Source organism: Microtus oregoni, unplaced genomic scaffold, assembly GCF_018167655.1.
Source record: "Microtus oregoni isolate MIOR12 unplaced genomic scaffold, Mior012 000044F_000, whole genome shotgun sequence".
In the NCBI taxonomy this organism is placed as follows: Eukaryota; Metazoa; Chordata; class Mammalia; order Rodentia; family Cricetidae; genus Microtus; species Microtus oregoni.
In genome coordinates, this window is record NW_024543211.1 from 593,727 (window position 1) to 621,495 (window position 27,769).

The window sequence follows — 27,769 nt, forward strand, 5'->3', positions numbered from 1 at the left end:
ATCCATCCATTTGCCTGCAAATTTCAAGATGTCATTATTTTACTGTGAAGTACTCAGTTATGTAAATGTAGCCCCCTTTCCTTGTTCATTCTTGGGTCAAGGGACATATAAGTATTTTTCACTACCTGCTGCCTGGTGATTTGTATGTAGCGCTCTCAGCTCTTTCTTTAGTACCAAGTCTGCGTGCACACCACCATGCTACCTATTGAAGTGAGAAACCACAAAAGTGTATTTAACTATTCAGGGTTCAAAGGAAAAATAAACTCAGAAATAGAGAACTAGGTAGATGCCACTGTTCTAGATGCTCCTGTCCTGTAATTCTCCCAAGAGCTATGATGACCAACAGCCAGGATTGCACCAGTTCTGACTAACAAAGAGAGAACATAAACTTCTACTCCCTTTTTTTGGTCATATTTACAGAGAAAAACATACCCATGGTAAGTCATGCCCAATTGTCATAGACTATCTAAAATATATCTCAGCTTGACCTTGAAAATATACCTAATATAACTACAAGATGGATTATAATTGATGACTACTAATTTATATTTCATGATATTCTAATTAGTTGATATAATAACTTTAAAGGCCTACACATTTGCATTGAATTGTTATATAAGGTATATAGGTACAATACTTTGATTGAGATTAAAAACAAATATATGTATATATATATAATTTTCTAACAAAACAACTGTAAATTTGTATCAATTTACAAAAATCTATATCAATATAAACTGAGATTACCCAAGCACCACCCAAAAATAGACCATCCAAAGGAAATGCTTAACATTCCAACCATTTTAGATAGGATCACCTGCCAGCACACACTCACCAGGACACCCCTAGGCAAATGTCAACCAATCAGGGGTCCTGAACCTTAGAAACTCCTCACCCCCACCTTGACTACTATCAAAACCAAACTCTAACTCAGTTCAGAGCTCTCCAGTTATTCCAATACACAGGACATGCAGAGAGACCGAGTTTGCAAACTTGCATAAAATAAAGGCTCTTTGCTTTTATGTATAGGACGTGATCTCCTTGTTGGCTTTTTGGAGACTTTGCAGATTTGGGTATAACATATTTATGTATTTCAGCATACATATTTACCCACACTTAACAAGGATGAAGTTGGAAGGGAATTGTGGCAGGGATGGAATAAAGAAATAAAAAAAATGATGTATTTTCTTTTGATTAACAAATTTTAAAGATTAATTTTAAATTAAAAAGAGGGGCTAGATAGATGGCTCATCACTGGGTGTTTTCACAGAGGACCCTGATTCCATTCCTGGACCCTGCATGCTAGCACACCATTTGTTCTGATTCAAGTCCCAGGTATCTCATCCCTTCTTCTGCCCTCTGTAGGTACTGTGCATAGGCACATGCAAGCAAAACACTGTATAACTAAAGATTTCTTTAAGGTTAGAGAAAAGAAAAAATGAAATTCTCTACAGTGATGTCCTGACCCTGAGACAGACAGCAAGCCAGGTCTAGTTAAAATGGACTCCTTCTTACCTTGCATGGAAGCAGCTGTGGCCTTCTGTCTTGCCACCCTGCTCAGAGCAAAACCAGCTTTGCTCTGAGAGTAACAGAGATCATCATAACCGTTCATCCAGGAGCACTGTATAGAGGGCTTTTAGGTGACTTTTCCTTGAAGTTTTCTGGTTTTGTGTTCTCTATCTTTTGTGTCTGTGAGATATACGGTGTTGGTACAGTTATCTTTTAGATTGATCATCAAGATTGACAATCTACTTTTCACAATGTCATCTACTTGATTTTCAACTAAGACCTTATGGTAAAATATAAACATGCCAGAGTCAGTTCTTTCCATCATTTGTCTAATTTACGTATGTTCCTACAAGACTTCGTGCTAAGATTTCCTAAATATCTGTTTTTACATTGGAATCATGTTCACTAGTGGATTTGTTAATTTAGCATGCTTAAGAAAAGGGAGAACATATCATGAGTTTGTTCAGACATCCTAAGGAAAATCCCCATTCTTCCTTTGTTGAGGAAAAACACTGTTTTGAAAATAACTCCCTTGCACTTTGTGCCTCCAGCAAGAATAATTTTGTTTTCATTTCTTTTGTCTTGGCTGTAGAAATGGCTATTTTTGGTGGTCAAACTGACTACCTCTGGAATTAATCAATACACAAAGAATTAATTATACCTGAGGGAGATTTTACTTAAAGATTTTGGAATGGGAAAATCCTCCACTAATCTGGATAGCTTGAAATAATAGGACCCACCTTTAGCTGCTTGGTGGGCATGCACACCTTTAACACCTTGACACAGGAGCAAGAGGTGTGGGACCCTCACCCCTTCTTATCAAAGGGAAGAGAAGAAATTTCCTAGCAGAATGTTTTCTCAGGAAGATAGTGGAATTCCCCTCTCCCACCTGCAAGATTCCAAGCAGAAGGTCACCTAGGTCAGCCCAGCCAGCCACCTGGTACAGGCTGTTAAAGATGGCCTAACTCAAGGACAGTGGCCTTGCTCTAAGAACAAGGAGTAAGCTGACTTTACAGAATGGGAGGGAGCAAAAGTCCTTGTACCCTTGCCAAGGCAACATCAAAGATTCTCTTTGTAGTTAAGGCTTTAAAAGCTTACCCCACAGAGGAGATACAACTCCTCTCTACCTTGCTGTAATGGGGGTGGAGATGAGTTCCAAACATGTTTGCATTATGCTGATTAAACCTTGCTTATTACAGTCTGGACCTATCTGGTGGTCTCTCTCTGGTGGTCATAATCTGGGCACAACAAGAGGCACTGGGATTTTCTGAGTTTGAGACCAGTCTGGCCTACCGAATGAGTTCCACACCTACACAGAAAAATCCTGTCTTGAAATCACAAAAGCAAGAAAATCTGAATCAAACAAGATTATGATCTAATTTTAACCTTCTCACCTTCTGGTAGCAGCAATTGCATATAAAGTACATTGAAGTAGAAAAGTCTCTTTTTTATCAACTTGCTCTGGCTACCAAGCTCATTCCTTTACTAGTACTAGAGACTACTTCTTTGAAATTTCGGTGAATACTTAAAATCAGTTGAGACATCAAGCCTCATGGGCTGAACAACTACTGGATTCTTCACTTGATCTTTGGGAAAAGGCTGAGAAGCAATCTACGGAATTCTTTAATTGTCATTTTTAAGTAGCTATTTTTAGACAACCTGAAACACAGCTTGTGAAACATTATACTAAGCCCACTTTTTACATACATGTTGAGATTCATTCTACCAATCCTGTTCATGTAGAGAATCTTGAATACTGCAGTTCCTTCTAGCGCCATTATTCTCTACATATTCCCATTTCCATGAACACTACTCTTTTTATTATTATTCATTTTCCTGAAGTTTGCTTCAAATTCCAGTAATAAAACCCATAAAGCAATGGAGCCATCATCCAGCCTTCTGATGGGGGAAAGATCAGTCATCTTGTTTGAGATCTGGTTCCTCCTTTTCTCTTTTCCGTTGTGTGAATCCCTGTGAAAACCATGTAAAAAATATCTTCAGTTCATCTGACCTCAGCATGAAGCCACAGAACTAACATCTCCTTTTGTGACCTTAAAACTCTCTTTAGCTGTTAATGTTCTGGGCATCTTTCCCCTGTGGGACAGGGAATCCCTACACCCACCTAGCACAGCACAGTGCACTGTACAAGCTAACTGGCCAGGTCGTATTCTGGAGGTAAAAGGGAAAGTTCCTGTGGAGTGCAAGATTATGATGGTGTCGGCTTTTATAACCGGGGCAAGTGCTATTGAAATGCATATGCACTGTACAAGCTAACTGGCCAGGTCGTATTCTAGAGGTAAAAGGGAAAGTTCCTGTGGAGTGCAAGATCATGATGGTGTCGGCTTCCATAGCCAGGGCAAGTGCTATTGAAATGCATATCTCGGCCAATCAAGAAAAGATCTTTGACTCAGGTGGCTGGAGAGGCCCAAAGTCTCTGTGCTGTCTTGTGAAGCGCACTTCAGTCCTGTGGGAGGTGTTCTTGTCACTCAGGCCTCCCTCACTAGCCAATCAGGCCCTCCAGGTGACCTGCCAGTCAGATGTTGTGCAGGGCTCTTCCGGGCACCGCATTCGGTCTCGATTTTGCAGAGGAGCTGGCGCCATTTGTTTTCTGTGTTCCGGTGAAGTTACTGCTGCAGGAAGTTGATAAACTGAGAGCTTTGGCGAGCTGAGAAACCACAACATGGTGAGCAGGGGAACGCTGTCTCCAGATGGGGAGGAGCAGAGGGTGAGGTGCGGGAGACAGCATGGTGCATCCTCCCAGGATACGCGTGGGAACCTGCCGCCAGATTCTCTGCATTGTGAAGTCCCACGTGGTCCTGTTAATTCCTAGACCTAGGGACAGACCTCTGAATAACTTTACGCTTTGGGTTTAATCCGCTTAAAGAATTGGGAGCAGGGTGCTGTGTGTACAAACATCTTGTCAACTTCAATATGCCAAAGTCAGTGAAGCCTAGGTTCTTCAGAATCTTCTCGATATTGCGCACTTTGCATTTAACTTTACATACAATCTCCATTTAAGTTTAAGTATGTGGATGGTATCAAGGCATCTCACCAGTTGGGTAGCGCAGCACTTTTAGCTGCAACGTAGAAGAGGAGAATTGGTGATATAAAGGATTTGCCAATGCCTTGGAAATAGTTCAGTCTCACAAAGTAGAATTAGCTGAGGGAGGACTGCCTCTTAATAACCCAAAAGATAAATGTGTTTTATTCAGGGCTGTTAGAGTTTAGGATGCTAGGGTACACTTTGTTCAACTGGGTTGTCCAGATATTTGGCTCCAAACTATTACAAAGAATCCACTGTTGATTCCACATATCAAAGAACAACCTTTATCAAGCCTTTCAAGGAGGCATTACAGTTTGCCACTGTCAGTGTGTGAAGTGATTTCTCAATGAAAGTTATATTAATTCTAGAACAGCTGCATTTCCACCCTGTTAGAAAAATAGTTTCTGAAACAAGTTCTCTTATGTTGATGCAGGTGGCCTTGGTCTGCTGCTGTCCAGGGCAATGACCTTGCTGTCCTGTACACTAGACTTTCAAAACTCCTTTAAAAATGATTGCACCACCTCACAGTTTTAAAATTATAAATGAGAGTCATGTAGTTGACTATGCATTGCAGTTGCAGGGAAAGGATTTGCATGTGGAGCATTCCTTCTGTCCTCAGACTACAGTAGGAGGAAGAGTTTATTGAAGCTGGTGGAGACACAGTGCAGAAAAGGAGAGGCTAGACTGAGGGTGAAAACTTTCCTCCTTCATAAGTAGTTGAGGTTAGCTATGTGAAATCAGGTAGTCAACTGTAGATGCTCTATGAATGTCCTGATTGACCATTGTTTGCAGTCCACAGACCAGTGCCAAAAGGAAACTGGGAAAGGGAGTGACCTTATCTTTAAACCTAATTGCTATACTTACAGTAGTTCATCTACAATAGAAGATCTGGGCAAAATGTTGTGGCCCTACTTAACAGGACTTTTCTCTATTAAGACATTGATCTTTAGAGAAAATACATGAAAAATTTTTACTGTGCTCTAATACAAATCCCTAGTCTCTGCAGTATATGACCATAAAGTCTGTCCCAAGATTTCAAAATAGTTTTTGAGATGACAACTACATCATATTTACATTCTCCTTGCTGCCTCCAAGCCCTAAGATCCCTGGATTGTTTTTTAATTCCTGGTCTGTTCTATTTTAACAACAGTTATAGAGTAACCACAGTTACACTCTAACAGTAGTTACGTTATGAATGTGACCTGTTTGTCTGTAGGATTTTCCATCTCTGAGCCAATGGGATGCTGAACTGGAAAGTGGATATGTAATGGAATGTGCACACAAAGGACCCTGTGCTTTAGATGAGAAAGAGGATGTGCTCTAGTAGAGTGGAAAAATGTGTACTTAATACAAACTGTCTAAACTGGGGCCCTGTCTGCTGGGCTGGGAGGGCAGAACTGGATGGAAGGATTGTGCTGTCTGAGTCATTTGATCTCTGATCCTCCTGTAGAGGAGCTGCTAATAGTGAGAGGCTAGGCTAGGTGGCCCTATCCAGTGAGGAATTCTGAGCAGGGTTAGACATCAAGAGTACTAGTGGGCAGACAGTTTGTCAGTTCTTTCCATGATTCTCTTCTGTCTCTGCTGTAGGGGGTGGTAAGGAAGACCATAAGCAATCCTGTAATGAGTGGGGCATGTTCAGAGCAGTTCTGTTGAAATGTCATTTCTGCTGAGACTGGGAAGTACCATGAGCTAGACTGCAGTTATGTTGGTCCATGTGGTTCATGTAGGCAGTGGTGCTTGTTCTCTGAGCCTCTTTGTGTATAGAAATACTGCAGCCCTGGAATGGAAGGAAATGATGCTGGTTGTATCTCTGTCCAGAGTACACACATGGGCACTGCTTTTGCTGTGCAGTGGGAAGAGAGATTAGAAAACTGAAGGTTTAGTTTCTAGAAGTTCTGAATATTGCATTCCAGTTTCAGGTTTGTGTTATAAAGATTACAAATTGTTTAGGACCTGGTAGAGCAATAGTAGAGTAGAGTGCTTTTAACATGGTGTTACCACTAGCTGCAATGGTGGGATCCAGTGAAGCTTAGTTCCAGGGGACAAAAGGAGTTTCTGATGTGCAGAGATTTCTCAGGTGTGCAGTGTGGTAGACAGGTAGATAGGGCACAATCCACATATTCTGCTCTATGCCATGTAGCAGAAAGCAGATTTTAAACAATTTTTAGGTTGTTTTGGGATTGAAAAGATTAATTAGATTAACACTTCATCAGGCATCTTAAAATATATGCTCAGTTAGCAGAAAGGAGGAATTAAGGCCATAAAGATAGGTTACAGAATAGATTATTAATTTTTACAGTTTTAAATGCTAGTAAAAAGGAAACAACAGCTGTGGGGAGACATTAGATAATAAAAAAGCCCTGCTAAATTAAACCAACCTGTATGGTTTAAAGATACATTGCATTCAGAATAAAAACCAAGATATGTATTAAATTGGGGAATAAAGTTATAGATACCACTTCAATCCTTAAAGATTAGCTTCAAACAAAAAGATCTCTTGAGACTGCTCTTCGGGCTGATGATGGAGGGGGAGTTGACTGGGGGAAGGGGGAGGGAAATGGGAGGTGGTGGCAGGGAGGAGACAGAAATCTTTAATAATTAAGTAAATAAATAAATAAATAAAAAATCCCTTGAGTAAAAGAAACAGTAGTTCATCAGAGAGCATTACCATTCAATCTTAACTAATTCGTAAGATTAACAGATGTCTTCCTTTTGATTAAATATAATTTCCAACAATAAATCTTCATAAAGGTAGGGTTCCGGCAGAGTTTTGTTTTGTCTTTACAAAAGTATGAAAACATTGAACTAAGGAATCTAAAAACCACTAGACAACCGAGGTATCTAAATAATAACACATCATCCAAATAAAATATCCTCTTCAAAAGAATAAATTGGCCTAACAGTCACTTATTATAATCATGTTAGGTGTGTTTTCAAGGTGAAACAAAAAGACATTTTGTTTCCTTTTTTTTTTTTAAAGACACATTCCTCTGGCTTTCCTGGAATTCACTTTGTAGAACAGGCTGGCCTCTAACTTAGTGAGATATATCTGCCTCTGCTGTGAAAGTGCTGGAATTAAAGGCATGCACCACTATAGCCTGACAAAAATTTATTTTACAAACACAGGTGGTGTTGTTTCTTCATTTTAAATGTTGTTTGCTTTATACTTCCTGTTTACTCAGGGAATATTATATCCCTCTGAGTTCTCTGATGGAGCTAAAAGCTCAATAATTGTAATTATGCATGTTAACAAATTGAAAAAAAAGAATTAAAAAATGTATAATGCATATAAGGCTAAGAGGCAGAAACATTATTTAAGGTTAGTAATACCAGTTAGGATAAAAAGTACTTTAGGATAGGATAGATGATCAAACATTTTCTCTAAATTTACCAAATGCAAATGGATTGGACATTGTTAGTATAATTCTCCCCTTTATATCTTATATATAGTTAATGTATTTAGTGTATATAGCTTTACTGTGTTAGTTAAAACCTTCATTTTTAATTAGACAAATAGGGAAATGCGTGATATTTTGATTATATTCTGATAATAAAGCTTGCTTAGCATTACAGCAGAGCTAATCACTACCTGACCAAAATTTACCATAGAGGTTTGGAGGACTCTGGACAGATAGGAGTCAGGATTCCTAAGGCAGGCCTAAGAGAATATTAGCACTTTACTAACATGGAGAGACTGAAGAGGTGGTAGTCACAAGTTGCTGGTTAACTGCTTCTCTGATCTTTCAGTTTCTTACCCTGCTCTCTGACTCCTGATTTCTTATTGTTAAATGTCAATTAGACTAATGCTTCAGCAGGTACAGAACTTTCTAAACCCTTCGGAAATAAAGCCCATATACCTGAGATAGAGCCACAAGATTTGTCATTTGCCCTGCTAAGTTTTCATCTTTCCTTGACCCAATCTTCCCTCAGTTTTCCTCATTCCTCTCTTTCATTTGTCTTTTATTTATTCTTCTTTCATCTTGATTGCAGTGTTTCCTCCCACCATTGCTCTCTGTCCCAACCTTCCCCCAAATCTCTCTTCTTTGTTTAACTTTAGAGAAGAGCAGGTCTCTCATACATATCAACCGAATGTGGTGTCTTAATTAGGGTTTCTGTTGTGATGAAACACGATGACCAAAATGCAAGATTGGGAGAAAAGAGATAATTTGGCTTATACTGCCATATTGTTGTTCACTATTAAAGGATGTCATGGTAGGAACTTAAAGAGGGCAGGACCCTGAATAGATTTTTGTATGTTGAACCATCCTTGCATCTGTGAGATGAAGGATGACTTCATCATGGTAGACGATTTTTTTGATGTGTCCTTGGATTTGATTTGCTAGTATTTTATTGAGTAGTTTTGCATGTATGTTCATCAGTGAGATGGGTCTGGAATTCTCCTTGTTTGAATCTTTGTGTGGTTTGGTATAAGGGTAACTGTAGCTTCATAAAAAGGGTTTGGCAATCTTATTTCTGTTTCTATTATGTGGAACCCTTTGAGGAGTATAGTTATTACTTCTTGGTTCTGACAGAATTCTGAACTGAAACTGTCTTTCCATGGGCTCTTTTTGGTTGGAAGGCTTTTGATGACTTCTTCTCTTTCCTTGCAGGTTATAAGCTCACTTGAATTGTTCATCTGGTCTTGATTTAATTTTGGTATTTTATTGACTTCAGCCCTCAATTTGATTATTTCCTATCCTCTACTCCTCCTGGGTGAGTCTGCTTCTTTTTGTTCTAGAGCTTTCAGGTGTGCTGGTAAGTAACTGGTGTGAGTTTTCTCCACTTTCTTTATGTAGGCACTTAGCGCTATGACCTTTCATCTTAGCACTGCTTTCATAGTGTCCATAGATTTGGGTATTCTGTCCCATCATTTTTGTTGAATTCTACAAAGTATTTAATTTCTTTCTTTATTTCTTCCTTGACCTAGGGGTGGTTTAATAGATCACTGTTCAATTTCCATGAGGTTTTAGGCTTTCTATGATTAGTGTTGTTAAATCCTAACTTTAAAACATAGTGATCTGGTAAGACACAGGGGGTTATTCCATTTTTTGTGTGTCAAGGTTTGCTTTGTTAACATGTTTGTGGTCCATGTTAGAAAGGATCTGTGAGGTACTGAGAAGAAGGTATATTTCAAAGAAGCCATTTAAACTTCTTGGTTCTTCCTCATGTCAAAAAACAGGCCTCTAACAAGCTGTTCAAGGAGGCATTAGAGGGTCACAACCAACCTTAAGGCCTGGTGTGCCTTAAAGTTCCCCTTTCTTTGTAAGAAAAGCATAGTTCTACCAGATGGGCAAAATGACATCAGCTGACAAATATTTGAAAAGCAAAATACTGTTTGGTACGGACTGACCTGGTCAATCAAGGCTTTCATTTAGGACCTCAGGCAGAGAGAAAGAACATTCTTGGAAGCCTTCCCTTAGGGCCCGATGTATTGATAATAAAACAAAGCCCCTTATCTAAAACCAGGAATATGTTTGGAAGCACTGGTAATGGTCTGGCGATAAGCCCTTTGTGGAGAAGTTTCTTCTGGTTCTTAGAAACCAACTCTTCCTAGCATATGGAGCTATGATTTTCAGTCCCCAAGCCAACTCTGCACGTAGGAAAGTTCTTGAGATGCCCTGTATTCCTGTTGTGTAGAATTGTTTGACTAGCCTCCTCCTAAATTTTTCCCATTGTGTAATAGTTTCTACTGACTTCATAAAATTCTTCCATTTCTTTCCATTTACTCCCTGGAAGTATACGAGATACAGGATGCTTTTCTTCTTCTCTCTTTTTTATTTTGTTTTTGTTTTTTTGTTTTTTAGGACAGAGTTTCTCTGTAGGTCTGACCTGACTATCCTAGACTGTCTTGACTATTCTAGAACAATCTCTGTAGACCAGGCTTGCTTTAACGTCACAGAGATTACTTGGTTCTGCCTCCTGAGTCTTGGGATTAAAGGCCTGTGCCACCATTGCCTGGGAAGATACTACTTTTCTTAAGAAGCTTACAAAGCATAGGCCATATCTTCTCCAAGTCCACCTTAACCTAGCTTCTATCCTTTTTACATTGTACTTGTCCTGTCTTTCTCATCCCCTGTGACCTTCACATCAGAACACTGTCAGTGAAGAATTCCCTGCTGTCTCAGGTCACCCTTGTACTTAAGAAATTATTCTGAGAATAACCATGTCGTGTAGCTCTCCTGTCTGCCTAAATGTCTAGCCTGGCAAGTTTTCTGTTTTTATTTCAGTTGTTCAAGGTGTAACCTGGAGCCTGAACCTAAAGGACACTCAAGGATAATAGCATATGTGGAACTCAAAATCTCTCTTAGTTTGCTCCTCTTTGAGCATTAGCCAGTGATGGATGCATGCCATCATTAAACGGATTTTTCTTTATTAATTTCCTAAATGAGTGAAGTGGTTTCTCAATGCAAAGGCATATCAGTCCTATGGAACAGCTGCATTTCCATCTTGTTAGAAAAATTGTTTCTGAGACAACTTCTGCTATATTGACTTAGGTGGCCTTGGTCTGTTGCTGTCCAGCCCAATGAACTTGCTGTTCTCTGTATTACATTTTCAAAATTCTTAAATAAAAAGACTGTACCACCTCACAGTTTTAAAATTATCCATTTGAGTCATGTAGTTGACTATTCTATGCAGTCACAGGAAAAGGATTTGCATATGGAGCACTCCTTCTGTCTTCAGACCACAATAGGAGGAATAGATTATTCTGTATACTGCAGGGGACACAGCATAGGCAATCAGGTGTTGGTGCCACCATTATGAAAAAGGACTGGACTGTGGTACAGGGAGTGATTTTGTAATTTCCCAGTATGGTTTATTTTAATTAATGCCATGTTAATGTATACAGAACAGATGGTGAGTGGTGAACATTTTGGGAAGGTTATCATGAGCCAATGAACATTGAATTTGCAATTAGGAAACAATCCTATGAAGACATGAATGATCTTGCTTGACACAGTTGTTTCTGCTCAGAGATTTGGAAAAGAAGCCATTGATTGTGACTATTGTAACTCTTCTTGTCAAGGTTTCCTATCTCAGCAGCCAACACCTACATATGGGCAACATCAATCTATCTCTTATTAATGATGTTCTCTCTTAGGGAAGGGCCTACTCTTTTTCAAAGTCAATATACAAAGATTTTTTAATCTTAAAAGTGTAATATTTTTATCAATTTAGAAATCACTTATTGGAATCATTTTCAAATATTTAATTTCAGTGTATTGCTGCTCTTATCTCTGTTTGTTTCTGTTCTCCAATGTTTCTAAGTCATGACTAGTTTCATTTCATTTCTCTCATGATGTTGACTGGATTTCTTTGTAGATAAATGTCTCCTATAGTTTAGGCTTGCCTCATGTTAGGTAACTGAGAATCATTTTGAACATGTAATCCTGCCTCTGCTGCCTGGTGCTGGGAAAACAAACCTGCAACTTCTTCCAGGTTTGGCCTTGACTAGCAATGAGAAAGAAAAATAGAAGAGTTAATGAGTGTCTGCTGATCTTTCTGACTTTTATTGGGGACTAAGAAGAAGAGGGACCTGTGCAAGGATTGAGCTCATTGACCAACTGTGAAGCTGTGGAGACACAGTGCAGAAAGGCAGAGGAGAGATGGAGGGTTAGAGCTTTCCTCCTTCAACAGTAGTTGAGATTACCTATGTGGAATCAGCAGTCCGTTGTAGATGCGGTATGATTATTCTGATTGACCATTGTTTGATGTGCACAGACCATGGCAATCAAGAATCTGGGTAAGTTACAGACCTTATTTTAAACCTAATTGCTATATCTATAGTATCACATTCATAAAATAACTACTATTAATGTGTAACTGTTGTTAAAGAGCAGACCATGAATTAGAAAACAATTGGGGTCATGTTAGGGCTTGGAGGGAGCAAAGACAATGTGAATATGATACAGGTTTAATCTCAAAACTCATTTTCAAAAGTTGAAACCGACATTTTGGCCATATGTTCCAGAAACTAGGGATTTTTATTACAGCCCATTAAAGATGTCCTATATATTTTCTCTAAAGATGAAAATCTTAATCCAGAAAAGTAACAGTTCTGTTTGGAGGGACCAAAACATTTTACCCAGATCTTCTACTTTGGATGAGGAACAGAATTTGCTCTAGGAGAGGGGAATAATGTGTACTAAAATACAAAGTGAACTAGGGAACTGTCTTCTGGGCTGGGAGGGCAGAACTGAAAAAACTGTGCTGTCTGAGTCATTTAATCTCTAGTCATCCTGTACTGGAGCTGCTAGTATCCTGAGGCCCAGTTAGTTGACCCTAGCCAATTAGGAATTCTGAGAAGGGTTAGCAATCAGGAGTACTAGTGGCAGGTTTGGGTTCTTTCCATGTTTCTCTTCTGCCTCTGTTGTAGGAAGACCAAAAGCTATACCATGTTGAGTGGAAGGTGTTCAGAGCAGGTCTGTTGAACTGTCATTTCTGCTGTGACTTGAATGGACCATGAGACAGACTGTAGTCATGTTGGTCCATGTGGTTCATGGTGGAAGGGGCCCTTGTTCTCTGAGCCTCCCTTTTTAGAGATTTACAGGGTAAAGGGAGACTCTGGAGCCCTGGAAATGAAGAATATGATGCAGGTTGTATCACTCTCCAGAGTATCCACATAGTCACTGCTTTTGTTGTGCAGTGGGAAGTGAGATTAAAAAACTGAATGTCTAGATTCCAGAAGTTTTCATCTAATTCTAATTTCAGGTTTGTGTTATAAAGGTTTTAAATATTTTGGTACCTGCTAGGAAAAGGATGATATTAAACATTTTACAGCGATACGTGTATTGTAGGCTTTTAACATGATGTTGCTACTAGCCACAATGATGTACCATACAGTGAAGCTTAGTTCCAGAAGACAAAAGGAATTTCTGATGTGCAGAAACTTCTCAGGTGTGCATCGTGTTAGACAATTAGATAGTACACAATCCACATCTCCTGCCATATTCCATGTAGCAGGAATCCATTTTAAATCATTTTATGCTTGTTTTGGGATTGGTCATCAGTAGGGCTGCCTTTCCCAGAAACCAGAAGTGTAGTGAGCCGGACAGGATCGCCATTACAAGATGGCGCCGACATCCTGTCTTGTTGGTTATATACAACTCCATATTTGGCTATGGCTTTGAGAGCTGCGCGTCCCCGCTTCCCGCATGCGCAGAGGATGAGGATCCTTGAGCCTATCCCGATGCGGTCTGGTGTCAGCTGTTGTTGGCAGCCAATCACAGGGCTACCCGTGTGCCAATTCCCTATTTAAGCGGCTGCCTTAGTGCACCCCGGTCCCTTCGCTTCCTGCTGCCTCTCCCATCTGCTCCCTGTTCCTCGTTTTCCCGCCCCTCATTCCATGCTCCCCATCAATCAAGGGCACTCCAGTAAAAGCGTGATCTGAGTGGAATCCTGGTGTGGTGGTCATTCTTCATCGCCGGTCGAGAGGTCCGCCACACAGAAGAAAGCATGATGGGCAGGAGAGCCATTGAAAGAAATCTCCCCCATTGGAAATACAGCATTTATATCATGAGGCTTCTTTCTTTGGAAGACATCAGTAACTTAGGGGTCAGAAATAACAGTTTAAGGATCACTTTGAAAAACCTTTGTGAAAGTTGTGAAGTTTGTGATTATTTAATTTCTGTTCACTTCTTATCAAAGGCAGCTGGGTAACATTGGTCAAGTTCACACTTTTCCTTACCTAAGTTTTCCTTGGTCTTTTGATTTAAACTTGACAATATTTCACTGCTTCTGTTCTTTGTTTCTCTCCAACCCTCTTATTCTTTCACAAATTTTATAAACATTCTTGATTGATGTGAATTTGTGGAAAGTAAAGAAGTCATATGAACCTGTTTTTTTCTGTAATGTATGACTGTAATTTAACTATATTATTCATTTTCTTTAAAATGGTAGACCTTCACCAATTTTATTCAGAAAGTATTTTCTGTGATCAGTCTTAAGTTTTGGTTTTGGGAATAGTTTACCTGGAGAGGCTCATTTTTTTTTTTATCTTAGATGCTTGCCTCTTTCCATTTCCTGGTGTATCTGTGTTTTATAGATGTTGCTATCTTCATATTTGAGTCTTTGCTACCTAAGTGTTGGTATGAACAATACATAATCTCTTTGGGTGTTCTTTGTGTTTCCACTGTGGATGTAGCTTTGTATTCAGCTTTCCTGCTGTAAATTGTTGGACAAACTCATTGGATTCCATTCATTTAATTGTGAAAATTTACCAGACACAAAATCTTAATTTTGATGCATCATCTGCCTAAGGATCATTTTTTATTTCTTTATTTATGATTTGTTTTTCTTGTTTTTATCAATATTAATAGACTTGACTTATTGGATATAAGATTTCATGTGTCTTGGCAAGTGGCTCAGCACATATTCTTTTTGTGAGTAACCTGAGTTCAGATAGTTACACTCAAGATGGGAGGTTAATAAATCTCTACTATTCCCAATCCAGCAGATCTGACAACCTCCTTTTCTGTGTGTCACCTGTATACATATGCAAGACATTGTCTCCCATACACAAACATACACAAGAAATAGCAATAACCTTGTTTGCAAAGGTGCTTGTGTCTTAAAGTCAGGGCAAAGGAATTTGCTTTACATGTACCCTGATTCTTCAAAAATCTGTTCTCTTGAAATTTCTATTAAAAAGTTTTTATTTCCTCACTGGGATGCAGACTTACATTCATTCACCAATTGTAGGTAACAAAATGTTATCTAAGTTATCCTGAGACACATTATTTTTTTATCATAAGAGAATGAAATGTTTTAATAAGCAAAACTATTTTTTACAAAGTAAAACCATCAGAAGACTTCAAGTGAAGCTTCTGACTTTTTTAGAACAGCCCTTCTCACCCAAGCCATTTTCTATCATTGCTAAAGGAGAGAACTGGAGTCTATAGGATGCCAGTGATTTCTTGGAGGTTGATTTTGATGAATATCTTGTAGTTCATGTTTAATGGACATAACATATATATTTGTAGATCTGTGCTTGTATTGTATTTTATAATGGTGTCATCTATATTTTTTTATTTTTTTGAACCGTAAACTTATTACATCATTCATTTTCTTGAAAATTATAGACCTTCACCAATTTGTATTCAGAATATTGCTTATGCTATTTGATCCTTAATTGTTCATTTATAATAGTTTCTGGGATAAACAGTTTTAGTTTTCTCTTATTGATCTTAGATGCTAACCCCTTTCCATTTCCTGGCATGTCTGTGCTTTCTAGTTGCTGCTGTCTTCATGTTTGAGTCTTTGCTGTTTAGCTCATTGACTAGACTAATACATTGTCTTTGGTTCTCTAAAACCTTCTCATATATTGTGTCTGTGTGCTTATCAGCCTCAGCTGTCAACATGACAAAGCCAAGGTTCCCCTGAGGGCACATCAATTAGGCATGTGCTCAGATCAGAATGTCTGATCTGTGTCTGATATACACTGTGTCGATTGACAATTGATGTTGGAAGATCTTCCACTGAGTTGGCAATGTCTCTAAGCAAGTGGGCCTGGTCTGATGAAGAGAGCTAGCTGAGCACAAGACAGTGACAAGGCAAAAGAGAAAATTAGGCAACAATGGTTCTGCATGTTTTGCCTTCAGTGATTAACTTGAGTTTTGATACTAAACTCCCACAGTGGTGTACTCTGACTTAGGCATAACAACCCAATAAACCCGTTCATTTCCACAGTTCTTTTGGTTAGATAATTTAATTATAGCAACAGAGATGAAAGTAGCAACAAAAAATGGTGCCTCAACAGGGATTTTGTTGCTGCAATGGACTTGGAAATATGGACTTAGGAAGAATTTTGAAGATATCGAGACTTTAGGTGGCAAAAATCCAAAAGTCAAGGAAAGCTCTACACAGAGCGTAACTGACTGTTCTTGTAGGACCTGGAAGCCTGGAACGTTGACAGTGCTGGCAGGCAGTGGAGGGCAGGGTCATAGGATTTTAATGGGCAAAAAGGAGTTGATCTGGACTATCAGTCCTGAGAGATCTGTGTCTCAGGGATTTCAGGTTAAGTCAATGGCTACTGGGGCACAGCGTGACTTCCAGTTCCTGACAGATTGATGGACTCACTCACAGAGGCATTCAGGCTAATTTGTGTTTCTCTTTATAATCCCTTAGTAGTCAAGGAAGCTCAGAAGCTTTATAGGGCAACTGGTCTGAGACAATGAACTTGTATTCCCTGTATAGCTTACAATCTTCATGGCATCTGGGGAACCACAAATGTCTTGAGCCCAGAAATTGCCATTAACTTCAGTTCTTGATAAATATATAAAAATTCAGATTGCTGTCAATAAGCTTCTTAGCATCATCTAGCTCTGGTCCCTCCAGCCCAAGTCTGTCCTCTTTCCTTGTGGGTTTATTAGGTGATATTGTTCTGGTAAGTAACTACAGGTGCTTAGAAGACTTTATAAAAATTTTCCTAGAGATTATTTTTGTGATTCTTTGGCCCCAAATCTTTCTTAACATTTTTATATGCCAAGAAGGTTATTAAGGCACAATTAAAGAGTAATAGACTGATATCTTAGAAAAATATTATTTCTGTTGGATAGTTATTACTGCTGACTGCATTAGGTCTACAGTCAAAAAGAAACACATAGAAAGGAATGAAAAGAAAGAAAAGCATTAGGTAATTTCAGATGACAGTCCAGTGGTGAAAAAGAGAGATTTTCAAGGATTTTACACCATTAAATGGAAGACCCTTGCTCTGCATTGAAAGCCAAGCAATGTACCTTACAGTGTAGAATGTATCTAGCTAATCTCTTTATTTATAGAAGGCATATGCAACAAAATTCCTTATCTCAGGGCAACATCATACAGAACCTGTAGTCAATTTTGTTCAAGCTTGGTAGAATACTCCATATGGTCTGTCCAGCAGAATTCAGTTAGGGTTCCCTGGGAAAGGACACTGAGACTGAGGAAAATTTAGATCAAGAGAAATGAAGACACAAACATAGGTTAAACCACTGAAGGCCATAGGACTGAAGGCCAGTACCAAACAGCTCCGAGTTTATTTCTCGGACAGCATATATACTGTTTTCAAGTAATGTTCAGTCTCTGAATCTCTTAATTGTCTCCCTACAGTTGTCATCAATTGAGAAACAAAATCTTGAAACAATTCATCAGGTTTCTGTTTCATCTTAGACAATTTTTTTGTTTTCTTTCCAGTGCAAGGTAATTTGTACCAGGCCTTTTTTTGCTGTAATATTAAGTTGAGCATATACTGCCATGTCAAATTTCAACTGATGATCTAAGTCTTTACAATCACCTTCTCCTGCTTGCATGTCAAACTTAATAGGCATTTAAAGTTTTTTTATGGTTTATTTAACTTTATTTTATGTGCATTGGTGTGAAGGTGTCAGATCCCCTGCAACTGGAACTTCAGACAGTTGTGAGCTGCCACATGAATGCTGGGAATTGAACCCAGGCCCTCTGGAAGAGCAGTCAGTGCTCCAAACTACTGAGCCAGCTCTACAGCCCTAGACAGGCATATTTTGAGCTTTATTAATATTATCTCTAAGTTCACATACTCATGGAATTATGATTCCACTATATATAATCTCCTCCAGACAAACAAGCCCTAGCTTGTTGGGGATTGTATCTGGGAATTTAGTGAGTGTGTTAGTTTCATAGATTGGTGGACTGCCTACCTGTTCTTCTGGCTGGGATGATGTGCACATGAGCAAGGATTTTCTGCTTGAGTTTGGGGCTGAAGCACAACTATATTCCTTTTCCTGAATGGGAGTTTATCCTATGCCATTGCATGTTGGAAATCCTTAATTTGTTACTTGAAATTTCAAATTGTGTCAGACAAGAGGTTGGCTGGAATTCCAGAAGAGTTTATAGACATTTGTGCTTTTTGGGTTATTACAGATTATGAAGCTAAAAAACTCAGACTAAATGCATTTAATTTTTTTATTTTCTCTTTTATTTATTCTTTTCTCATACAATACATATTGACTGCTGCGTCCAGTTCCTCCACCACTTCCAGTTTTCCACAGTACTCATTCCCCCAGGTCCATTGCTCCTTTTTCATCTGTCATAAAATAGAAGGCCTCCAAGGGATATCAAAGAAACCCTTCATAAAAATGTTCAAGAAAGGGCTGGAGAGATGGCTCAGAGGTTAGGAGCACTGGCTGCTCTTCCAGAGGTCCTGAGTTCAATTCCCAGCAACCATATGGTGGCTCACAACCATCTGTACTGAGATCTGGCACCCTCCTCTGGTGTGCGGGCATACATCGAGGCAGAATGTTGTATACATAATAAATAAATAAATCTTTAAAAAAAATGTTCAAGAAAATTAGGTAAAAATCCCTTATTAAAACTGGACAAAGCAAGTGAATAGGAATGAAAGGTCACAAAAATTGGCAAGAGTAAGAGATACCAAGAGTTCTACAGTTAGTAATCACACAAACACCCCAAGCTAACAACCAAAGCATGCATGCACAGGGCATGCACAGAGCTGTTCATGTTCCATGATTCTCACTTCATTTTGTCTGAGACCCTATGAGACTTGTTTTGTTGATTCTGTAGCTTTGGTTTTCCTGGGATCCACAAACCCCCCAGATCCTACATTTTTTACCCCTTCCTTCCACAGGATTCCAAGAACTCAAGGTAATGTTTGGGTAGGGATCTGTGCATGTGTAACCATCAGCTGCTGGAAGAATTCTCTCTGGTGGCATTTTTCCTGGGAATCTATCTATGATTTTAGATATGAATCATTTTATTTTTTTTCTTGTTTAGTTGTATTTGGTTCTACCCTAATTCTGGAAGCCATCAAGCTCTGGTTCCTGGCCATCCTGGCAGTATCAGACATTGGCTTCCTCTCACAGCTTGGACTAAAAGATCAGTCATTGGTTGTTCACTTCACAAACTCTAAGCCACTTTTTCCCCAGTGAATCTTGCTAGCAGAACAAGTATAGTTCTCAGTTTAGTGACTGACTTTGTGTCCCAATCCCACCAATGGGAGCCGTATGTATTACAGAATAAGGCTGGTTCAGCCTCTGTATTCCTCACTACTAGGAATCTTCAATAGTGTCTTTCTTGTAGTTCTGGAAGTTTGCAGTGTACTCTTTCCATACCTCCTGCAAAAAGCTCCATTATTCCTATCATCTCTCCCTCCTATACGTCATCTCTGTCCCTTGCTTACTTGATCTTTCTTGTTCCCATCCCCACCTGCCTCCAGTGCACCCACAAAATCTATTCTATTCTGTCTTCCCAGAGAAATCCATGCATGTCCCCCAGAGCAGTTCTTGTTACTTAGCCTTTCTGCATCTATGGCTTGTACTGTGATTGACTGTGATTACTATGGTTGTACTTTACTTACCTGCTCATATCCACTTATAACTGAGTAAACCATTTTGATTTATGTGCTTCTGGGTTGCCTCACTCAGGGTAAAAAATAGTCGTGCAACAACACAGCAACCAAATAATTCAGATACGGTGTGGTACACCTCTAAATGGAATTTTCAGTAGAGGAATCTAAAATAGATGAGACACATTTAAAATATGTTCAGTATCATTAGCCATCAGGAGATTTCATCATAAACCTGACAGAAAGGATAAGTTCAACAACACAAGTGACAGCTAAGGCTTCAAGGATGTGGAGCAAGGGGACTCATTGCTCTTGCGGTGCAAAATTGTAAAAATCCAGCCACTGTGAAAATCAATATGCAAAAATCCTCAGAATATTGAGAGTCAATCTACCCCATGACTCAGGTATCCCCCTCTTGCGCATATTCCCAAAACTCGCTCTTCCATCCCAGCACAAGGACATTTGCTCGACTCTGTTCATAATAGCCAGAAACTGCTGTGTCCGTGAGAGATGGTGTTGATTGATGATTGATGTAGGAAGCCCCTAAGAAGGTGGACCTGTGCTGGGATATGGAGCATTCTGAGCATGAGGTAGAGACTAGGCAAAAGAGAAAGGCTGTAAACAGTCTTTGCAAATGTGTTTTGCCTTCAATTGTTAGCGTGCAGTTTCTCCTACATTTCCAAAATGATTGAGTGTGATTTGACACAATCAATGAAATAATCCCATTTACTGCCTGAGATGCTTTCAGTTGGAGTATTTAATCACAGTAGCATAAAAGCAGGCAGCACAAACAATTACAACACAAAAGTTGATTTTGTTTGTCAGTAGAATATAGGAATGATGACTTTTGCCACAATGTGGAAGATATCAAGATTTTTATGTGACACAAAAAAGAAACATGAACATAATTAACTGTTCTTATAGGACCAGGAAAATTAAAATGTAATGGCAGAGAGTGGGTATTGAGATCATAGGATTTCAGTTGAAAATAAACTTGATAAAAAAAAACCAATCCTGAGGACTTTTGTCTGATTTTTTTTCTTTTTGGTTTTTCAAGACAGGGTTTCCCAGTGAAACAGTCCTATTGTTCTGGAACTAGCTCTTGTAGACCAGGCTGGCCTCAAATTCAGAGGGATTCACCTGCTTCTGCCTCCCCAGTGCTGGGATTAAAGGCGTGTGTCATGACCATCCAGACTTTTGTGTGATATTTTGGCTCCACAATTTTTCTTCTTCTGCCTATGCACTAGAACTTTAGTAATGCCAAATTCAAAAGTAATGGGTTAATGTCTTAAACGGAATATTGAAGCTGTTCAATGGTTATCATTCATGACTCATTTAGGTGCACAGTAAAAAAATCCAAGTAGGGCAGAAATAAAAGAAAATAAAAAGATAGTTTCAAAGGGCATTTTGTGTTAAAGCAGGCAGGAATTTTCCAAGAGTTAATTATCATTAAAGAAAAGCCATTACTCTGCAGTGGAAGCTTATCAAGGTGCCCTAAGGGTAAGACTCCATACACTTAAACCTTCACTTTAGGGTAGCAATGTGACTCATAGTCTCAGGAAGCTACTTCATTCAAAACTGTCTGCACTTGTGGTCCAAGCTCGTTAGTGTTCTTTGCAATTAAGAGATCTAATTTCTCAGCATCACCAGTAATGTATTGGTCTTGGGAACATGAGAGAATCACAATTTAAGATCATGGATTTTTAGTTTATGGTTACAGTTTACCATTGTTGCAGGCATCTGTGTTTGGCAGAGTCAGAAGCCCAATGAGGAGACAGTGAGAGTTCATTGCACGAAGCTGTGAGGATCGAAGCTGGGTGTGGTGTGGTATCTTTTCCTCTCTTGTTCCTTTAGGGCCTGCCACCCAGTTCTCAATTAAATTTCACACATGGAGGCTTATTTTTTTTCTTATAAATGCTTGACTTTGATTTGTTTCAAGGCATGTTGATTTAACTTAATTGTTCTCTCTACAATTTCCCCCTGGCCTTTATCTTTATTCTGTATTCCTCTCTTTGTTTCTTACTCCATGGCTTGCTGTGTAGTTGGATTAAAGGTTCCTGTTGTTTTCTCCTCCTGTTGCCTCTTCTTTCTGTTTTCCTCCCAGATTTCCCTTCCCATGTATTCTCTTTTCCTGGCAGCCCTGCTTGTCCTTTCTTGCCATGCGATTGGTCATTCAATCTTTTTTTTTTATACCAACCAGGTATTTTAAATAGGCAAAGCATCAAAACTTCACAGAGCTAAACCAATGCAGCAATTCCTTGCATCATTAAAACAATTTTCCACAGCTTAAATAAATAAAACACACTTAAAATGTTATTTCACAACATACTGGGTTACATTTTGAGCCCAAAGATGTTAAGATACCTAAGTTATGACACAACTTCCATGGAGACCTAGCTGCTTATAGTGAGTGGAAGTTACCAAAGAGAGAAATGCATGAGAAGTTGCAAGGATAGGGCCATTTAAGTCATTTGAAACTGAAGCCATACATCTGACAAGAGAGCTACAGGATTTGATGTTTATCCTGCTCTGCTTCAGTCTTGGTTCAAACTTCCCTTACTGTGTCTTTATTTTTCTCTTTTGGGATGTTAATGGTATTTTGTGCCACTGATGTTAGAAAGAGGTAATGTGTTTTCAGGTTTTATAAGATGTTGCTGTCAACAGATTGCCTTGAGTGCCAGAGGAGACATTACACATTTGGACAGTGTAGGGACCATTGCAGATGAGGATCATTAAATGTCTATCCTTGAAATGACTAACTGCAATTTTTCCATTGTTGACCTTGAGCCAATAGTGGCCGGGGTCAGAATATACTTGATTGAATGAACAACCTCCCAGAAAAGATCATGTATTTGAAAAAGTTTCTTTCCTTTGTGGCTTCCTTTCAATTTCCTGTGGATCTTTAGTAAGAGAAGCCTGTCTAGATGAAATTCCTCTTTGTATGTGATGAGTCTCAATAAACTCAACTAATTTCCTGATATTTGTATCTACTGTTTTGTGCTTGTCATTAATTAGACAATTTCCGTCTTATACTAAAATATTTTTGCCATGATTATAGGCTTGATTTCTATATTCTATATATTACCTATATTCTATAGGTTAAAATAAGATATAGCAGAAACAGTTGCTATTAAGGAGTTTGGCAACCTGCTACTTTAATTTTTTTCTTTGCTTGTTGAAGTAGCCCTTACTGTGTGGCTCCAAATTCCTGAAAGTAGAGAGGGGCATCATTTCTGGCTCTATACATTTTTATATTATTGGGTGATAGCCTTGTAATATAGGTTTTTTTATATGTCAACTATATGCTGCTGTGCAGTGCCTCATGCATATCTTGGATTTTAAAATTTGAAAGAGGGTTTCACTCTGATTCCCAGGATACCATGTATTTATGGCATTAACACTGCCTTAGAATTCTGAGTCAGTTATTGGAGGTGCATGAATTTCTTCTGGATGGTTATGCTTGATTTGATTTTTCTTAAATCAAATATGACTATTTTATATGTCTGCATGGATATTCATTACATGGGTATCTAGTCACCGAAGTGATCAAAAGATCTCAGAATTCCTGTTCATGGAACAAAGGAAAGTTGTGATCCCCATGTAAGTACTGGAAAATGTGCCCACCTCCATTCATGACCAGCAAGATCTCTGAATTCCTCTGCCTTTTCTCCAGCTCTCTGTTGATTATTTGTGACCAACATTTATATTTCTAGTGTTTTCATCTGTCCATTTTAACTGCTTTGGTTATTGGTATGACAGTTTAAATTATGGCACTTCAGATGTCTGGAAGATGAATACAGAACGGGAGTAAATGCAAAATTACTTGTAAGAACTTCAGTAACAACCTTTAAGTTATTTCTATCCCATTTGTTTTTTTGTTTCACTGTTTTTTGCAATGGAGACAATTTAATGTGTACTTCTACCTGTCCTGGACCTGATTGCTTAGACTTGACTGGCATTCAACTCAGAGAGAAATATACCCACCTCTGTTTTCTGAGTGTTGTGGTTAAAGGCACAATACACCAATACACCCAGTGTGTCCATATTACTTTTTTTGTGTGGTCTGTAACTCTTTATGCAATTTTCTCATGCATACTATATACAGTTGATCTTTTTTTTTTTTTTCTGTTGATCTTTTTCAATACCTCTTCCTCTCAATAGATGTTGCTCTTATGGGGTGGTATCCCATACAAAGGGTACAGAAATGACAGAGTTCACTCTGCTTTTCAATTTTCCTCTAAAGTGACTGTCTAAGTCATGGAATAAGAGTGGGGAACACGAGAATCATATGACTATACTGTAAAAGAAGTATGTTTCTAACATTGTCACTGTCATGCTTTCCATTTTGAACATTTATGGTATATTTTAGGAGACAGTGACCTATGATGATGTGCATATCAACTTCACCCGGGAAGAGTGGAATTTGCTCAATCCTTCCCAGAAGAATCTCTATAAAGATGTAATGCTGGAAACCTACAAGAACCTCATTTCTATAGGTAAAAATGAATTTCCTTCATGTTTTAAAATATGGAAGCATCCGGGCAGTGGTGGTGCACGCCTTTAATCCCAGCACTCGGGAGGCAGAGGCAGGTGGATCTCTGTGAGTTTGAGACCAGCCTGGTCTACAAGAGCTAGTTCCAGGACAGGCTCCAAAACCACAGAGAAACCCTGTCTCAAAAAACCAAAAAATAAAAAATAAAATAAAATATGGAAGCAACTTTTCCTTGGTTAAGGATTTTGTTCTGCAATTTCATTTAGAAAAAGAATGAGGTGAATACAGCAGTCATAGTTCTTAGGTGCACTTAAGATAATAAGCTAAATCGTGCATATTGTTCAATGATATAACATATATTCTGGTCCTGTATTTTAGGATACATTGGGGAAGACCATTACACTGAAGAACATTGGCAATGTTCTAGAAGACATGCAAGGTAATTTTCATGTGCAAGTTGATAACAATGTGCCTCTGATGAGATCGCACTTTCTCCTAGAACTTTTAAACAAAAGCAGCAGTGCAAATAAGCACAGCTAAGTGCATAGATGGTTATTAAATCCTCACAAATCCATATACCTCCATTTCATGTATGTGAATTATTCTTCCTTTACTAGGTGTATCATACAGTACCCTTGATATAAGCTTATGAGCATAGGGATATGGAAAGATTTAACATACCTCTCCTTAAGAACAAAAAGAAGATAAGCAGTAGTTCCCATGTAGAGTATACTTGTTGAATTTCATTCAAGTATGCAATAATGAAGGTTTTCTACCATCATTATTAATATATAAACATTACAAAAATTCCCCATGAATTATAGGTCTGTGCAAATACTTCTGAATGTCCTAGTTCACTTAGCAAATATAATATGATTCAAGTATAGTAAAATTTATGAATGCAGTAAAGTTTTTAAAGCTCTCAGTTTAATCAGTTGTCTTCTAAAATATGAATAATAACATATAAAATGTTTTTGTAAATGTCAAAAGGTAAACCATGAAACAAAGGAATTTATCATAATACTTATTTTCCTAGATGCAAACTGAACCCTAATTAAAAAGAAAGCATGATTTTATACAGAGTTATAAAACCTTAATAACTAATTCCATTTTAGAATTGGAACAAGTTATAAAATTAATTCATACAAATACCAAGGTTCAGCAGTGTATTGAATGTAGCAAAGCTTTTAAATGTGCCAATTATCCTTGTAGGATTGAAGAAAATCAAAATGGAGAGAAGAAACTTTCAGTGTATACTCACGGTGTTAAAGTCTTGTCTTATGACACTGACCTGCTAAGGAATGAAACCCATATAATGGAGCAAAACCCTCTAAAAGTAAGCAATGCAGTAAAGCCTTTGCTTATCACAGTCATATTCAAGTGCTTAGAAAACACACTGGAAAAAAACCCTATGAATATCGTCAAGGTGATAAAGACTTTGTTCTTTATGAGACTCATCAAAGTCATAAAAGAATACATACGGGAGAGAAAGACTATGAATGCAATCAGGGTGGTAAGGCCTATGCATGTCAAACTGATTTTCAAAAGCATAAGAGAACAGATACTGGAGAGAAACCCTATGAATGCAATCAGTGTGGTAAGGCCTATGCATGTCAAACTGATCTTCAAAAGCAGAAGAAAACACATGCAGGAGAGAAACCCTATGAATGTAATCAGTGTGGTAAGGCCTTTGCTGAAAATGGTACTCTTCACAAGCATAAAAGAACACATACTGGAGAGAAACCCTATGAATGTAATCAGTGTGGTAAGGCCTTTGCAGATCAGAGTAATCTTCAAAAGCATAAAAGAATACATAGTGGAGAGAAACCCTATGAATGTAATCAGTGAGGTAAGGTCTTTGCTGACAACAGTAGTCTTCAAAAGCATAAAAGAATACATACTGGAGAAAAACCTCATAAATGTATCAGTGTGGTAAAGCCTTTGCACGACATACTCATCTTCATTTGCATAAAAGAACACATACTGGAGAGAAACCCTATGAATGTAATGAATGTGGTAAGGCCTTTGCGTATCAAAATAGTCTTCAATTGCATAAAAGAAAACTACTGGAGAGAAAGAAACTCTATGAATGTAATCAGTGTTGTAAGGCCATGCACATCACAGTAATCCTCAATTGCATAGAAGAACACATTCTAGAGAGAAATCCTATGATTGTAATATTTTTGGTAAGGCCGTTGCGCAAAACAGCCATCTTCAAAAATACAAAACATCACAGACTAGATAGAACCCCTATGAATGTAGTCAGTGTGATTAGGCCTTTGGAGACCACTGTACTCTTCAAGGTAATAAAAGAACACACAGTAGAGGAAAACGTTATGAATGTATAGTAGTGTGAGAAAGCCTATTCACATCTTATCTTCAAATGCATAAAAGAACACAGACAGGGGAGATAACTGTGAATGGAGTCTGTGGTAAATCCTTTGTCACAACCATCTCCAAATGCATAAAATAAACCATCTTGCAGAAAACTATGAACTCAGTGTGTGTATTCTTCAAAAATATGAGAAAACTCATACTATAGTGAAACTCTAAGTGAATTTAGTGTTTTAATGTTTTTTTTTTTATTTTTTTTTATTTTTATTTTTTAAATTTATTTATTTATTAAGGATTTCTGCCTCGTCCCCACAACCGCTTCCCATTTCCCTCCCCCTCCCCCGATCAATTCCCCCTCCCTCATCTGCTCGAAGAGCAATCAGGGTTCTTTGTACTTCATACAGGAGTAAGACTTTTGTGTGTAATCAATCTGAGAAAGCTTATGCATATTACCCTAATCATTTGGACCTGTGGAAGAAACGGAGGGCTTTTTATAACTTATTTTTTAAAGATCTTAAGCCCACACACATAGTCAGTTAGCCAATAGCAGTTATTGTGTAGATAAAAATGGATAGTGTAAAAATCTGTTCAAGCACTATGATATCTCTTTATTTTGTTTGAACCAGCAAACTAATGGCCAAAACCTTTTTTTGAAGCCTTTTGGGTAAGAGAAATGGCTAGTCAAAGAAATACACCTTGGACCTGAAAGCAGAGCCAAAGGAAAGCATTTTTTCTCTGAATCTCGAACTAGTTAAAGAAACATCATCTCCCTGAAAACAGCCCAAACATTAAAATGTGCCAGTGAAAGAAACACACTCTCAAAACACAACTGTCAAGTTGGGAGCGTAGACCCCAGTTCCTCGCATCTATCCCAGCCCCCAGGCCTGGTCTGGACACTAATTCCCAGCTGGCCAGGTCCTGACCCCACCCCCAGGGATGGGTCAGGACCACTCTGCAGAGTCTTTAAGTGATTCCCCAAAAGAGGAACACGTGGTCTCCCTCTCTTCCTCCTGGGGGTAGCATTTCTGCGGCTTCCTGGTTCCCGCTCAGGGCCCCCTGAGAGCACAGATCGCCC

The 27,769-nt window shown here is 38.6% G+C and overlaps 1 pseudogene; it reads right to left on the minus strand.

The window, feature by feature from the left end:
• The window catches only part of LOC121434586, a 53,495-nt pseudogene that overhangs the window by 4,820 nt on the left and 20,906 nt on the right, over positions 1 to 27,769 (minus strand).